This window comes from Papaver somniferum, unplaced genomic scaffold, assembly GCF_003573695.1.
Source record: "Papaver somniferum cultivar HN1 unplaced genomic scaffold, ASM357369v1 unplaced-scaffold_10, whole genome shotgun sequence".
Taxonomy (NCBI): domain Eukaryota; kingdom Viridiplantae; phylum Streptophyta; class Magnoliopsida; order Ranunculales; family Papaveraceae; genus Papaver; species Papaver somniferum.
This window is the reverse complement of record NW_020618825.1, coordinates 6379758-6397872: the sequence shown is the minus strand read 5'-3', so window position 1 is coordinate 6397872 and position 18115 is coordinate 6379758. Positions and strand designations below refer to the sequence as shown.

General features: G+C 38.4%; 1 non-coding gene across 1 annotated transcript; it reads left to right on the top strand.

The window, feature by feature from the left end:
* Positions 1 to 10938: 10938 nt before the first annotated feature.
* On the top strand, positions 10939 to 11045 carry LOC113327443. Its single transcript, XR_003348941.1, has one exon. It is a non-coding gene; the product is annotated as a small nucleolar RNA R71 (small nucleolar RNA).
* The last annotated feature ends 7070 nt before the right edge of the window (positions 11046 to 18115 follow it).

Below are 18115 nucleotides of genomic sequence, written 5' to 3'. Positions count from 1 at the left end.
AACTATAGGTTTAGTTTCTTGGTCTCAACTATACGAAGTTGGTCTTATTTTGTATAGCAGCTTTATCCTGAGAGTATTCAATTATGGACAAGGTACCGGGGTTTTTCTGCATTTACGGTTTCCTCGTTAACAAAATCTTGCTGTGTCATTTACTTTATATTTCCGCATTATAATTAAAGTAAATCACACAAACATTAATTCTTATTTACTTGATAAGCAATCCTATTGTGTTTGGTTAAGTCCAAACCTTTGTATCAAGTAAACATACTTCATTGTTGTATTGTCTCGATATTGTATCCATAGACGATCACACGAAGTGTGAACCGATTAGTTGTATTGTCTCGACTCAATCCATAGACAATCACTTTCGGAGGAAGGACTTATAGGTAGGAATTTTTTTAGCTTGATGTATATTTGGGTACCCTCGCCTTTTCAATTGGAATCAGAACATGCAAACACGAAAAGATCTAACAATCTGTGTTTGGTGCGATCCAACCATAAGAATGAACTCGAGTTCTCATGAATCGACTTCAATTAACGTACTGCCAAGACTTGACGGAACAAACTATCTATGGTGGAAATCTTCTATGAGATCTTTTTTTCAATCACGAGACTTTAATACTTAGCTATTAGTTGTCGATGGTTATATTCGTCCAAAGATAGAAAATTCAGAAACTGAGTTTAAACGCTTAGTAGATTTTTCAAACGAAGAAAAGGCGCTTGCAAAGCAGAATTCAGATGGTTTGAATGCTATAATACATGTTGTAAGTCGTGATCTACAACATCATGTATCAACATGTCAAACTTCGATAGAGGCTTGGGATAATCTTCAGATCGTATTCGAAGGAAACACATCAGAGAAATAAGCTAGACTTCAAACTCTTACGTCCGATTGGGAAAACCTTCGAATGGATGACAACGACACTTTTGAATAGTTTCATCTTAAACTCTCTAAGATAATTAATGCCTCTTTCTCTCTTGGAAAGACTATCTCTGAAAAGGATATAATGTGCAAAATTCTCAGACCGTTGCCACCAAGATATGATTCTAAGAAGCATGCAATCATAGAAGCAAATGATCTATCAACTCTCTCACGAAGCACACTCGTTGGAAAGTTAAAGATCTTTGATCATGAATCACAGTCTATTCAAAATAAAGGAATTGCTTTTAAAGCTGCAGAAATTCCGAAAGCTCCAATGGAGAAGAATAGGAAGATGGATGATTCAGATGAACATATTGCAGAAAATTCTGATGATGAAATTGAACAATCATTATCATTTATTACTATACAGTTTCGAGATCTCTTAAAGAAAAGAAATAAGAGATTCATAAAAGATACTCATCGATCTTCTCGTCCACATGATCGAGTTCCTGTCAAAAAGGATCATGAAGAAGATGATGAATATCATCCGCAATGCTTCAAGTGTAAAGGGTTTGTTCATATTTCTAAAGACTGTCCCAATCTTAATAAATACACTGGAAGCAAGGCTTTGGATGTGACTCTAGATGAAACCTTTGATTCATACGTTTCTGAAGAAGAGGAAACAACTAATATTGCATTAGTTGTCAATTTTATTTCTTCCTCCTCCATTAGTGATTTACCCATTTTAAAAATGGACATGTCTTCCGATGTTATTAAATCATCTAATGGCAAAGGGAAAAATAAGACAAAGTGCAAAAACTATCTCAAAAACTGAATTGCTAAAAGTTTCATAGGAAACCCAAGTCAATCTCAAGATACTTCGCTAGTTCGAGGTAACAAGAAGATAATTTCTCATACGATACTAGATCAAGGACACTCTGGTTTTTCAAAATCCCATAATGAGAGAAAATATCATACTAATACCACTTGATCGATATTAGAATTCTTTCCTCACCTTGTGTGCCGAATTGAGTGAGGAAGAAGGAAAATCAAGGCACTTATATGTAGATTATGGGAATAAAATATAGTATTTTAAAATGTTTGATACATTTGTATTTATAGGAATATTATATTTTCTGAAGTATGAAAATTATAAAAAGATTCCTTCTTTGGTCATTCTTTGTCTGAACCATGAGTCTGGATCCAACATCTTCTTATGGCAAGATGCTAGATCAGAAAGACCAACTTAAGATTAAGTCTGGATCTTCTCTTGATATTAAGAGTAAAATCAAAAAGGCAGATTGGCTTACCAAGAAGGAAAGAGAGAATACGCTGAGGAAAGACCAGTGTATTGAAGCATTTCCACACTTTTTGTGTTCAATCAAAGACAGAATTACATGCTCTTGCAGAATCCTTCAGAAAAATTTCTTACCTGCAAGAAGTTCTGGTCAAGCAATAAGGTTTTCTACTTGAAGAAATTCACAAGCTGAAGACTGAAAGTAGTAATCCGCCTTCATTTAGCACTGATATGAAGGACTAAGTTGCAAAAGGAAATATACATCAATTTTTGATTTCTTTCAATGATTGTATTAAGTCTATTATTTAATTTATTAAGTCTATAAAAAAATTATTTAATTTATAATTTTTCTTGTGATAGTTTTTTGATTTACATAGCATGTGCTTGAATGCTTTATGATTATTGCTATGTATGTTTATGGGATGTTTGATTTCGGTTTTATTACCTTGATATTCGATCTTATAATGTTGTGAACCCTTATGGTTTGGGTGACTTTTTGATTTAGCAGGATTAAGTTCTAGCCCATGTTAGTAGGCTTTATCAAAGGATCATGGGGGGTTCTGATAGAAACAATATGTGAAAAAGTCACAATATGATGAATCGGTTTTGGTTTAGCATAAAAGAATATGTTAAAGCATGGCTCAATTGAACCCACCAAGCGTTGGTATTTCAAGTTTGGTTGTCATATTTTAGTGAACCAAAAATCATGTTAAGAGTCTCTTGATTATGTAGTAGAGTCAACTTCATATAGGTTAGATTGAAAGTATTAAGATATGAGACATTACAAGTATTGCGAAGTCTTGAAGATGTGAAGAAGCAAGGAGCTACAACGACAAAAATCATCCTTCCACTTGAGGTTAGTAATATTTGACTTTAACTGTTTCATTCCCTAACGTATCTTTCAAGTCGTGCATACTGAAAACATAACTATGAAGTATATTTGAACTCTAGATAGACATAGTATTAAGGAATACAATACGAGGTTTATTGCTTAACCATTAAACTTTGTATATAAGACATCACCATAATCATTTGAAGGCTATTGTGATTATGTATGGGTATGAAGTGAGGATTTCATCCTAGGGAACAATATTTACATGTGTTCTAAGGAAGTAAGATTATAAACTTGTTTGTGAACCGAAAAAGAAATTTCCAGGTGTTATTGGTTTTGTTATCCATTGCATATCTTATTAACAACCAATATGTGTGATTGAGTATAACCGCTCACAACTTGTTTGTGTTCTTGGTAGAACTATTCACAAAGGCCTGACTTATGTATTGCTATGAATTTTATTAGTGAAACCGATCTTAAGTAATCACCTGAGATGGTATGATCGGGTTTGTGTTTTTTCTGACCAAATATGGGAAAGGGCAACCGATCCTAGTAAGAGGTGCAATACATCACAAAGAGGAACCGATACTTGTATGGGGTGCAGCAAGGTTTATAGCAGAAAGGGGAAACGATCCTATGGACATGTGCAACACGTTTTTATGCAAAGGGGAACCGATCCTAGTACCTAGTCAATGATGTTGTAGTAAATAGTTCGTTGAGGCTTGTGAAGGCAATGAATTCTAGACTTAATAGAACTTAAAAATATAGAAAACTTAACTCAAAATTGATTTCAAGTGATTGGAAAATAACCAAGACACTAGAATCCACTATTACACATGAATGATGTCAAATATTTCATAACTCTAATTATCCTTTTAATCCTTTATTTCTTAATCCACAAATAATCAAACATATTCTCAAAAATTAATTGTATCCCCTAAGCATAGATTATCTAACCAAAGCATAACCTATCTAATTGAATCACAACTAATGAAGAAAATTATGTAAACTTTTAAGAACTCTGCAAAAGCAGTGATTGAGTGAATTATAATTAAATATTAGAGAAAATGAAATAGTTACCCATTGTTCATGTGTGAATAGCTTCATCCATTGCCGTGGTTACGAGAGAATTAGCCGCTCATCATGTTGGAAATACGCTCAAAAGTTGATTTCATTTATGCTCAAAGGGTTACAAATGATGAATAAGGGAGAATTATAATAAAAATCGGGTTTGCAACGCTTATAACTGTTCTAAAAACCGTTACAAAGATCCCTACTGTTGTTGTTGCGTTTTTAAGTCTGCCTGTAAACTGCGACCCACAGAATGAGTTGCTGTCACTGTTCAAAAACGATTGCTGGTGCAGGTCCGTTCTTCGTGTTCTTCAGTTTTGCAGCAACAGAAATGGCAGCTCTGCAAATTTGATTTTTCGCTCTGTGGTGCTCTTTTTCTCTCCCAATATCTCCGTCCCCACTTCTCTATGATCCCCTCACCCTATATATACTCAACAACAGCAAAATATCACGCCATAACTCTCACAAATTTTCATTAAACTCGGCAGTGAAGAAAAATATTCTAGAAATATTTTCTTCCCTGTTTTAGCTTCTCACGTGTTTCTACAGCTGCAAAATCTCCTCATTTATATTCTTCACGGTCCAGAGTGTTGCTAGAGTCATCATACACGAGCAGAACACGCATAAATCTTCCAAAACCCGTGAACTATTCTTCTCATGCATGGGCTGCCCTGATTCCTTGTCACGGATTTTCCATCCAAATTTGATCGAAACAAACACCCATACCAGCTCTTTCATGACATATCACAACTACCCATGAAGTTTCAGCCCTTTAGTCCACCTAGAACATCTTCAAATTTCGATCGAAACATTCTCAGAGAGTTGTCACATTTTTCCCGCCAATTTTTAAGTTTCAAATGAAGAAGATGGTGTCCCCCTAACCAGCTGTGGGGTGCGAATACAAGTTGCCTTTTTGGGGTTCCCCTTAGTAATTGAGGTGCCCCTTAACCAAATCTGGGCTCCGTATAACAAGTGTCCTCCGGGGGTGTTCCGAGTGATTTTTCGAGCCGATTTTTCCAACAATATTTATTTTCCAAAAATACCTAAAAATACACAAAACACCATAATAAGGACGAAAATGAGTACCAACAATACGAAACATTGAGGACAAATTAGACACATAAATGCGTCTATCAAATACCCCCAAACTTATTATTTGCTAGTCCTCGAGCAAAACTAATAAAAAAATAAATAAAAACGAGATAATATCGGGAGGGTTTACCTGAGGTGTGCCCACAAAACCATTACTCCAGACCCAAGCTATCTATGCAGAATCTTGGAAGGCACTAAAGAATCTCCTTGGTTGGCATACTTATTGACTACAGGAGGAAGTACCCTGATGCGAAATTCCAATTGTTGTACACGAGTTTGCACTCAAGCATACTAAAATTCATATAAAGTGACAGAGCTCTACTCAGATAGTTTCTGGACATCATAAACCGGAGTCAACCAATCACATGGATAGATTAATTAAGAAGATGGATGTAGAGAAAAATGTGGATGATGTTGACTAAGGTGAACCTATCCTAATGGACTGGTCTCAATTTTGTGAGTGGTCGAGTTTATTGTATTTATTCCGGTTAGTCTGGTGGTCTGGTCTCAATTTTGTTTTTTCATCTCAGTCACTCTATTTCACCCTAGTAATGGTAAAAAAATATAAAAATAAGTGATCAGGATTCTTTCGATGTTTCCAACACGAGGATATGGCGAAACTACCATATTTTCTTTTCTAACACCTGAGCTCTGTGCTTTTATGAATAGACTCTTCTAGATGTTTCCATCTAATCATATTGGTTCCTCAACTCCTACAATCAAAATGTTCCCATCCACTTAGATCAGTTAGTGCCAACCTTAATAAACATAAATTTCTAGGCTCTGGAGTTTATTTATTGCAACTAAAAGCTAACAAAAAGTTTCTTCCCCACCCCCAAACTTAAATCTAACATTGTCCTCAATGTTTCTAATGAAAGAGCAATACCAAAAAGTAAAGTAACATGAGGAATCAGTAAAGAGAGAAGTCGGAAAGATAGTACCTGGGTGAAGAGAGAAATCAAAAACTAATATACAACATACAATCGCCTCGATGGTCAATCAAGGGTAAACAGGGTCCTCCAGAGGGACCTCCTCAACATCACCTGTTGGAAAGGGCTCTAAAAAGGGTTTCAATCTCTGACCGTTAACCTTCGAAGAGCTACTACCATCCGGTGTCTCGATCTCAACAGCTCCATGAGGAAAGACAGTGCGAACAATAAAAGGACCCGTCCACCGAGAACGTAACTTCCTAGGGAAAAGATGCAAGCAGGTATCATACAGAAGAACTTTTTGACCTGGAGAAAATGACTTCCTTAAAATATTTCTATCATGCACAAGTTTCATTTTTTTCTTATACTCCTTCGCACTATCGTAAGCATCAATACGAATCTCGTCCAACTCATTGAGCTGGAGTTTCCTATGGGCTCCTGCCTTGTCAAGAGAAAATTTTAGCTGCTTAACAGCCCAATAAGATCTATGTTCTAACTCGACAGGTAAATGACATGCCTTGCCATACACAAGCCGATAAGGCGACATTCTAATGGGGGTCTTAAACGCATTACGGTAAGCCGATAAGGCATCAGTAAGCCTAGACGACCAGTCTTTCCGATTAGGATTAACTGTTTTCTCTAATACACGTTATATCTCCCTATTGGAAACCTCAACCTGACCACTAGTCTGTGGATGATACAGGGTAGCTACCTTATGTGTAATACCATATTTCTTCATCAAAAGCCTAAAAGGTCCATTACAAAAGTGCGACCCACCATAACTAATTATAGCCCGTGGTGTACCAAAACGTGTAAGAATATTATTTTTCAAGAAATCAATCACAACCCTATGGTCATTGGTTTTTCGCGCAACCGCCTCAATCCACTTAGAGACATAGTCTACAGCGACAAAGATGTATAGGTTACCAGAAGAATTAGGAAATGGACCCATAAAGTAAATACCCCACACATCAAAGACCTCGACAACTAAAATAGGGTTCAAGGGCATCATGTTCCTACGGGAAATGGTTCCTAATTTCTGGCAACGTTCACAAGTAACACAGTAACTATGGGAGTCTTTAAACAACGAAGGCCAATAGAATCCACACTGCAATATCTTAGCAGAAGTCTTCTTAGCACTAAAGTGACACCCACACGCATGATCATGACAAAATGAAATAATACTGGACTGGTCACTCTCAGGTATACATCTCATAATAATCTGGTCTGGACAATACTAAAACAAATAAGGATCATCCCAAAAGAAGTGCTTAACCTCAGCTAAAAATCTAGAACGCTCTTGTTTACCCCAATGTTGGGGCATTCGACCAGTAACAAGATAGTTCACTATATTCGCATAACAAGGTAATTGCGTAACAAAGAACAATTTTTCATCAGAAAAGTTGTCCCTTATAGGAAGGGAATCATTAAGGGTATCCACAACAAGTCTAGAAAAGTGGTCTGCTACTACATTTTCTGCACCCTTTTTGTCTCTAATGTCCGGAGAAAACTCTTGTAACAACAGGATCCACCTAATCAATCTAGGTTTCGTATCCTTCTTAGACAAAAGATATTTCAAAGCAGCATGATCAGTATGTATTACGATCTTAGAACCTAAGAGATAAGGTCTAAACTTGTCTAAGGCAAACACAATGGCTAACAGTTCCTTCTCCATAGTGGTATAGTTTAACTGCGCATCATTCAGAGTTTTGCTAGCATAGTAAATTGCATGAAGTAACTTGTTTTCTCGCTGACCTAGCACAACACCAATAGCATAATCTGAAGCATCGCACATGATTTCAAAGGGTAGGTTCCAGTTGGGTGCCTGGACTATGGGGGCGGTAGTGAGTAAAGTTTTAAGCTTCTCGAAAGCCTCTAAACAAGCATCATCAAAGACAAACTTAACATCTTTTGCAAGCAAATTGCAAAGAGGTCTAGAAATCAAGCTAAAATCCTTAATGAATCGACGATAAAAACCAGCATGCCCTAAGAATGACCTAATACCTTTTACGGTTTTTGGGACCGGTAAAGTTTTAATAAGGTCAACTTTGGCTCTATCTACCTCTATACCCTTTGAAGATACGATATGCCCTAGAACAATTCCTGAACGAACCATGAAGTGACATTTCTCCCAATTAAGCACTAAATTTTTCCTTACACCTAGTCAAAACTAATGACAAATGATGCAAGCACTCATCGAAAGACGAACCAAACACTGAAAAATCATCCATAAAGACCTCTAAGAACCGTTCTACCATGTCAGAAAATATGCTCATCATACAACGCTGAAAGGTCGCAGGGGCATTACATAGGCCGAAAGGCATGCGTCTATACGCAAAGGTACCAAAGGGACAGGTAAAAGTGGTTTTCTCTTGGTCTTCTGGGGCAATAGGAACCTGATTATAACCGCATATCCATCTAAAAAGCAATAATGGCTACGTCCAGCTAATCTCTCTAGCATTTGGTGATGAAGGGAAGGGAAAGTGGTCCTTCCTAGTGACCTTGTTCAATTTTCTATAGTCAATACAGACACGCCAACTCGTGGTCATTCGGGTTGGGATTAACTCATTGTTATCATTCTGGACTACGTAATACCGGATTTCTTGGGAACAACCTGAACGGGGCTGACCCACTTACTGTCTGAAATGGGGTAGATAATGCCTGCATCTAACAGCTTCAGAACCTCGGTTCGAACAACTTCTTTCATATTAGGGTTCAGTCGACGTTGCATCTCCCTAGAAGGTTTGGTGTCACTCTCTAAATAGATATGATGCATACAATCAATAGGACTTATACCCTTAATGTCTGCTATGGTCCACCCTAAAGCTTCCTTGTTATTCTGAAGGACAGTCACTAGCCTACTTTCCTGATCACTATCCAAGTCGGATGCTATAATCACAGGTAAAGTTTCAGGGGCCTAAAAACACATACTTCAGGGTATCTGGTAATGGTTTAAGGTCCAACTTGGGAGGTTTTCCAACGAAGGAACTAGGGTAGACTCGGGAACGGGTAAAGGTTCGAACTTAGGTTTCCATCCATTACTAGTGTCTAACAAAGGGGTTGAATCTAACAAAGCATTCACCTCATTAATCACATCATCATCATCAAAATCAATCCCAAAGTGAGCTAGGCATTTCTCTAATGGATCTTCTATCAAAGTGTTTGGTAATGACTCCTCTACTAAGGTGCCTATCATGTTCACCTCTTCTACGCTCGAGTCGTCCAGTTCCTGGGGTAGCTTACTAATGTGAAAGATGTTCAGCTCAATAGTCATATTACCAAAAGACAAATTCATAATACCAGTTCGACAGTTAATGATCGCATTGGATGTTGCTAAAAATGGGCGACCTAAAATCACCGGTATCTGGTTCTCTGGGTCAGGGACAGGTTGGGTATCTAGGATAACAAAATCCACTGGATAAATAAACTTGTCGACCTCAATAAGAACATCCTCGATCACACCACGAGGAATTTTAACGGACCTATCAGCTAACTGGAGTGTCATCTGGGTAGGTTTCATCTCACCAAGTCCTAGCTTAAGGTACACATGGTATGGAAGTAAATTCACACTGGCTCCTAAGTCAAGCAAAGCTTTCTCAACACGGTGTTTACCTATTGTGCAAGAAATGGTAGGGGACCCTGGGTCTTTATACTTAGGAGTAGTGGTATTCTGAATAATGGAACTCACGTGACTAGCTAGGAAGGCTTTCTTTTGGACACTAAGCTTACGCTTTCGTGTACACAAGTCCTTAAGGAACTTGGCATAAGCCGGAATCTGCTTAATCGCATCCAACAATGGTAGGTTGATAGTAACCTGCTTAAAAACCTCTAATATATCATTAAAGTTGGACTCCCTCTTAGTCGGAACTAGCAGCTGGGGAAACGGGGCTCTGGGAACAAAGCCGGGCTCAGCAGGACCCTCATTGGTCTCTTTGGAGACTCTATCAGTCTTCTCATTCTCTGGCTCAGAAGGGTGAACTACAGCATGTTCACTATTAGGCATGGAAACCTTGTTGTCTATCTCTCTACCGCTCCTAAGGGTTTTAATAGCATTTACATGATCGGATGGTCTTTCACCTATTTCATTAATTCCTCTAGGGTTTGGTTGAGTTTGACTAGGAAACTTACCTCTTTCTCTTAAAGACTCATTTATATGACTAACCTGGGTTTTCAACTCGGAAATAGCCTGAGAGTTAGCCTGACCTATTCTCTTATTTTCTTCTAAACCTTGAGCAACAGATTGCTGAAACTGCATAGTGTTACGAGTTAACAAAGCAAGAGACTCTTCTAAACTCATAATCTTCCGAAGGGTTCTGAAACTGTGCCGGGGCTGAAGGATTCTTAGGATAGCCAAAACCTGGGGGAGCTTGAGAGTTACTAGACTGACCTTGATTCTGGCCCTTAGACCAAGAAAGGTTGGGATGGTTTCTCCAGCCAGGGTTATAGGTTTCTGAATAAGGGTCAAACTTCTGACGGTTATCGAATCTAGTGTTGTTATAAAGAGCATTGGCTTGCTCTTCAACAGTATGGTCTTCCCAAAAAGGCTTATTCTACCACTAGTACCACTAGAATGACCTAATTCCAACGCTTCTAACCTTTTGGCTATGGCTGCTATTTTAGCATCTGACTCATAGGATCCTTCTACCCTATTGACATTTCCTCTACTTAGAAGAATTTTTTCTGGGGTTCCCTATTATTTTCCCATTGTTGGGTCTTATTGGCGATTTCATTCAAAAATGTCATCGCCTCATCAACAGTTTTATTCTCAAACCCACCTGTGCATAAGGACTCAACCATGGTTGTTGTTGAATAATCTAAACCCTCGTAGAGGATCTGAACTAACCTAACCTTCTCTAAACCATGATGAGGACATTGAGATATTAAGTCATTGAACCTTTCTAAATACCTATATAAAGATTCTCCCTCTTGTTGAGCAAAAGTACAAATTTGTGTCCTAATAGTTCCTTGGGAAAAACTTATGTATAAAGGCAGATGTAAGTTGTTCATAGGTTTCAATTGACTCAGAATCCAAACTATACAGCCAAGATTTGGTTTTATCTTTTAAAGAAAAGGGGAATAACCTAAGATCAGTGCATCATCACTAAGGTTTTTAATTTTCAGAGTACTACATACTTCCTCAAATTCCCTAACATGAAAATAGGGGTTCTCATTCTCTTTTCCTAAAAAGGTTGGGAGCATCTGTAAAGTCCCAGGTTTGAGTTCATAATTTGCCTCGGTTTCAGCTAACTTGATACAAGACGGACGAGAGGTCCTAGTTGGGTTCAATAAAGCTTTTAAAGTTGCCATTTCTGGCACTACCAAAGGACTAGGAGTAGTTTCTTCACAAATAAGAAGATTATCAAAACTGAAGTTTCCAAAAACGGGGCTCTCTAAAGAAGAGTCTTCGAGCTCCCCGCCTTCACAAGAAGAACTACTAGGTTTTTCACTAATCAGACGACCTAGAGTGTTTCTTTTCCAAGCCCGTTCTCTAATGACCTCGGGCATACACTAGAAAAAAAAACTAAAACGAAAAGCCCTAAAAGGGAAGGGAAGTTCTATGAAAACACAAACAAGGCTGACTCCACCAAAGCAAATCTATTGAATTCTAGCAAACAAAAAGCATGATGGCTCCACTTATCTAGACCAGCTTCTAATCCTTCGAAAGGGAATTCGTTACAATTTAAGAAAACCACTCTGGAATCAATCCGAGTTAAAGTAAGTTGAATTGAGGCGAGTGAAGCTCAGTGGAGCTTTGATACCCAAGGCCTCACCGCTATCACAAGGCGGCGCAGTCACGCATTCAACTCACAGAAACCATCATGAACTTCGAAGTATGCTAAAAGAGTAACCAATATTTTTCGAACAACTTTCCTACTAAGCTCGTTATCCTATAGGTCTCGTTCTATTCCAAATTTTAAAGCTTAGGTTCGCGTTTGGTTTCGTTTTCCTAAGGCGTGCAAGAAGAGAACGGTGATGAAATCCGAACCCTTATCTTGTATGGCTAGTCCTTGCCCTTTACTAGGAATTTAAAACAGCCATTTTCAGTTCCTCGGTATATATGCAAACGAAGGAATATAGTAACTCACTGACAGGGGATTTGCGAGTGTTTCGACAAACTTACCTCCCGTTCCAGACGGGAGATGAACCGTTGTCGTCGACTCGGGACACAACTCCTATGTTGTGTACGAACCCGAGGGGTCGAGGTGATATCGTAATCACCGTCCTTCTCTGCAAACAGTTTAATATTTAATCTACCCTACCGTAGGGTTTGAAAAAAATTAATGTCCAAATGTCCAAAGTCCAAAAGAAAGGTCCAAAAAATAAAGTGCAAAAAGAAAAAGAAAAATACAAAATAAAAAGAATTCCTAATACAATCTAATAAAATAACACTCTCTTTTTTTTTCTCTCTTTTTCTATAAAATAAAAAAAATTCTTCTTCTTTAGCTCCTTTCACTTTGCCTTTTACTTCAAATCTTTAAATATTCGCCAAAAGTTTTGGCAAAAATTTCTTTCGCTCCAAATTCCCAAAATCTGAAAGGAAAAGACAAAAACCCAAAAACGTAAAGAAAAACAAAAAAAACTAAAAATAAATAAATCTAAAAACTCTATCCTAAAGACAAGCCCGCGTCGGCGGCGCCAAAAATTGATGGTATTTTCAATGATGTTATAGTAAAGAGTTCGTTGAGGCTTGTGAAGTCAATGAATTCTAGACTTAATAGAACTTAAAAATATAGAAAACTTAACTCAAAATTGATTTCAAGTGATTGGAAAATAACCAAGACACTAGAATCCACTATTACACGTGAATGATGTCAAATATTTCATAACTCTAATTATCCTTTTAATCCTTTATTTCTTAATCCACAAATAATCAAACATATTCTCAAAAATTAATTGTATCCCCTAAGCATAGATTATCTAACCAAAGCATAACCTATCTAATTGAATCACAACTAATGAAGAAAATTATGTAAACTTTTAACAACTCTGCAAAAGCAGTGATTGAGTGAATTATAATTAAATATTAGAGAAAATGAAATAGTTACCCATTGTTCATGTGTGAATAGATTCATCCATTTCCTTGGTTACGAGAGAATTATCAGCTCATCATGTTGGAAACACGCTCAAAAGTTGATTTCATTTATGCTCAAAGGGTTACAAATGATGAATAAGGGAGAATTATAATAAAAATCGGGTTTGCAATGCTTATAACTGTTGCAAAAACCGTTACAAAGAGCCCTACTGTTGTTGTTGCGTTTTTAAGTCTGCCTGTAAACTGCGACTCACAGAATGAGTTGCTGTCACTGTTCAAAAACGATTGTTGGTGCAGGTCCGTTCTTCGTGTTCTTCAGTTTTGCAGCAACAGAAATGGCAGCTCTGAAAATTTGATTTTTCGCTCTGTGGTGCTCTTTTTCTCTCCCAATCTCTCCGTACCCACTTCTCTATGATCCCCTCACCCTATATATACTCAACAACAGCAAAATATCACGCCATAACTCTCACAAATTTTCATTAAACTCGGCAGTGAAGAAAAATATTCTAGGAATATTTGCTTCCCTGTTTTAGCTTCTCACGTGTTTCTACAGCTGCAAAATCTCCTCATTTATCTTCTTCACGGTCCAGAGTGTTGCTAGAGTCATCATACACGAGCAGAACACGCATAAATCTTCCAAAACCCGTGAACTATTCTTCTCATGCACGGGCTTCCCTGATTCCTTGTCACGGATTTTCCAGCCAAATTTGATCGAAACAAACACCCATACCAGCTCTTTTATGACATATCACAACTACCCATGAAGTATCAGCCCTTTAGTCCACCTAGAACATCTTCAAGTTTCGATCGAAACATTCTCAGTGAGCTGCCACATTTTTCCCGCCAACTTTTAAGTTTCAAATGAAGAAGATGGTGTCCCCCTAACCATCTGTGGGGTGCGAATAGAAGCTGCCTTTTTGGGGTGCCCCTTAGTAATTGAGGTGCCCCTTAACCAAATCTGGGCTCCGTATAGCAAGTGTCCTCCGGGGGTGTTCCGAGTGATTTTTCGAGCTGATTTTTCCAACAATATTTATTTTTCAAAAATACCTAAAAATACACAAAACACCATAATAAGGACGAAAACGAGTACCAACAATACGAAACATTGAGGACAAATCAGACACATAAATGCGTCTATCAGTCAACAGCCGCATTTAAGGATTGAATGTATGTAGGTTATTGTGTTGTTGAATTCGGTAATGAAGCGTATGTGTAATAAATTCTTGTAATTTGTTTATCCATATGATGTAAGAGTTTTGTCACTAAAATTGACAAAGGGGGAGATTGTTAGAGCATAGCTTGGTTCAACCCACCAAGCGTTGGTATGTCAAGTTTAGTTGTCATATTTCAGTGAACCAAAACTCATTTAAAGAGTCGCTTGATTATGTACTAGAGTCAACTTCGTAGAGGTTAGCTTGAAAATATTAGGATATGAGACATTACAAGTATTGCGAAGACTTGAAGAAGTGAAGAAGTAAGAAGCTACAACGACAACATCATCCTTCCTCTTGAGGTTAGTGATATTTGACTTGAACTGTTTCATTCCCTAACATATCTTTCAAGTCGGGCGTATTGAAAAACAAAACTGCAAAGCATGAGCACTCTAAATAGACATTGTATTAAGGAATACAATACGAGGTTTATTTCTTAACCATTAAAATTTGTAGATAAGACATCGACATAATCGTTTATATGCTATTGTGATTTTGTATGGGTATGAGGTGAGGATTTCATGCTAGCAAACAATGTTTCACATGTGTTTTAAGGAAGTAAATTCATGAACTTGTTTTGTGAATCGAAAAGGAAATCGCCAGGCGTTATTGGTATTGTTATTCATTGCATATCTTGTGAACAACCAATATGTGTGATTAGTATAACCGCTCATGACTTGTTTGTGTTCTTGGTAAAACTATTCACAAAGGCCTGACTTTTTTATTGGTATGGCTTTTATTAGTGAAACCGATCTTAAGTAATCACCTGAGATGGTATGATCGAAGTTTGTGATTTTGTAAGACCACCTCTAGGTAAAGGGGAACCGATCCTAGTAGAGGTGCAACACATCACAAAGGGGAATCGATCCTTGTATGAGGTGCATCATGTTTTAGCAGAAAGGGGAACCGATCCTATGGACATGTGCAATACATTTAAGTTAGATACCATATATATGTGGGGAACCGATCCTAGTACCTAGTCAACCGAATTTTGGAAAGATAGTGTGACTATGCACAATACTCACATGGAGGTAGAACCGAAACTTGTTTTGGTAGAACCGTTAAACCCATGATTGGTGATTGAGTGTTTTTGATCAATCACGTAGTTCTTGAAAGTCAGATGAACCAATTCTAAACTTGTTTGGAAGTGTGGAAAATCGGTTTAAAGATTGTAAGTATGAAAGAGGACTTACAAAGTAAGGATGTGGACATACTTTGAACATGTGCAATAACGCTTATCTTTAATTGTTCAAAGTTATTCCTTAATAGCTAAAGGAAGAGAATCCCAGGATCGAAATATAAATAAGTTAAGAATCTTTTATTTAAGGTTTTTAAGTTTATTTTAGGAAAATGAGAATTATTAATGTGCTTAGTTGAAGATTTTTCAAAGAGATTTTCGGTCATTACTTTGGACAGAGCATTTCCAGGAATTATGGAAACCGAATTTGGAATATATTGCATATCTTGATAATATTTTCGGTTTTGGAAATTCCTTGGTGTCCAAACTTCCTTGTCTATAAATACTTGAAGTTTGCATTTCTAGCAAACTAATCTTTCGTGACAGCAAACTTCCTCGGTGGTGTTGTTAATGGTGAAGCCGCCTATTCGGAGAGGATAGTAACCTAATTAGGAGAAATCTCTTACGACCGCTCAGTTTAAAGTCTTCTTTGGGATTGAGAAGATATATTAGTACCGTTGGTGGGAAACTAGATAATTATGGTTTATCTTGTGTTTTCGATTGATTTGATTGACTAACGGTGGTTGAAATTTTATTACACCTAGTTTGTTTGTGCTTGAGAATCTTCTCTTCTGATATAAGATTCACTCAAACTAGATCGAACTTTCGACAGGGATATTTAGACTGTTTGTAGATCTAAAGACGTCTTGTGATAATCCGTTGTTAACAGACTGTATTTTGTGCTCGATTGATTACAAGAGATTCAAGTTGTTGTGTGCAGGCGTTTATTGAAGATCTAAGAAGATTTGAAGACAAAGAAGATATTGAAGATTTCTGATTTGGAGCTCATAATCTTTGGTGTGCACAATACTTGTTTTGGTATAAGAGTGTTTTTGGGTGAAAACCGTTTCTGCTGATTTTGGTAATTTTGGGTGTGTTGGATGAGAAACAATTATAGACCCTAAACACTGTACTGCACGGGAGTACTTTTGATTCGAGAAATCAATCTGTACAATCCTTTCCTAAAGCAAGAAATAGCAGTTCCATCCTTGATTCGGTCACAAAGTGAAGGAGAAAGGTTGGTCTTAGGAAGGGAAGCGAAGAGAGTGTTGAGACCAGAATCATTGATTCTGAAGGTGTGGTTGTTTATGACTTGTATAAAAAAGTAGAACTGGCTAGCAGAATGGAAAGATGCCAGGTGATTTCTAGATACTGTATTGTTGCCTATCAAAACTTGTTGTTTGGTGAAGATAGGTGAAGCCTATTTATACAAGTCATATTGAAACGTACCCTGGTCTCTTAGGAAGTGGAAACGATTGAGCGGTGGAAGAAAAGAGTAACGTGTAACCGTCAGCCGTTATGCTTCCATGATGAAGGAAGTAAATTCGTTTACACTGTTACTTTTCACCACCACTAATTGTCCCGCTTCATGAAACTTTTTTGTAACAGGCGCATTGCACGCCGCACGCTGTAAACCGCCAGACCAATACCGATGAGCATCCCCAAGTTTGTGTAATGTTTGATATCTCGAGTGTTTTCGTGGAAAACATGTAGCACTTCGCTACGTGTGGCAAGTAAAAGTCAAGAGACTTACCGTAGGAAAATAACAAGTAATGCTATTAGGCTCGTTTTGGCTGGTCGCCTAAAACCTGCCACAGGTTTGTCAGTTCGGCAGCGAACTTCGATGGCTGAGATGCATCTCATGAAGGAGGGTAGCCGTTGATTATGGTTACCTTGTGTTGGCGCCTGATAATGGCGCAGTGGTATTTTTGTATACGCCAGTGGCAATGTGGCATGGATGGCATGGCTCGTGCATGCCAGTGGCACGTTGATGCAAGTCGCGCCTGGCGTAGCCATGGCCACTAGATTTAGGCACCTGGTCGCCTGAAACTCACCACAGGTCTGTCAGTTTGGTGGCGATCTTGGATGGCCGAGATTGCATCTCATGAGGAAGGATGTCCATTGATTATGGCTGCATCTTGTTGTATAGCGGAGTGGCGCCATTGGCATAGCGTCATGTTAGTGGTATACCAGTGGCGTAGCCGTGGCATCGCAGCGTGCTAGTAACCGTGGCATGACGACATGCTAGTGGCCGTGTCATAGCAGTGTGCCAGTAGCCGTGCATAGAGGTGTACCAGTAGCCGTGGCATAGCGGCATTCTAGTGGCATTGTGGCATGGCCATGCCTGTGGTGTTGTAGCACGGCCAAAGCTAAGATTTGGCTCTGTGGCCAAAGTTAGGGCTTGGTGGCATGACCAAGGCTAGGGTTTGGCGCCATGGAAAATGCTAGGGTTTAGTGCCGTGGTGTTGGACCACATGTGTCGTGAAAACATTGGCCCTGTTGCCACATCAATCTCATTGTTCTGGGAAACGTTATTTGGCTTTGGTAGCAACTTTCCCAAATTAGGGTTTGGCATGTCGAAACCCTAATTAGTGCGTGTGGCATGCGGACGCGGCATGGCGATACTTTTGTGCGAATGGCGTCATGGCTATGCCAAAGGAACTATGGCAAGGCCGTAGTGTGGAAACGGCCACATGAGTAGGGATTGCCGTGTGGTGGCTATTTATGGAAGGTTGCCACGAAGTGGCATGTTACCGCGGCAGAGTGGCGT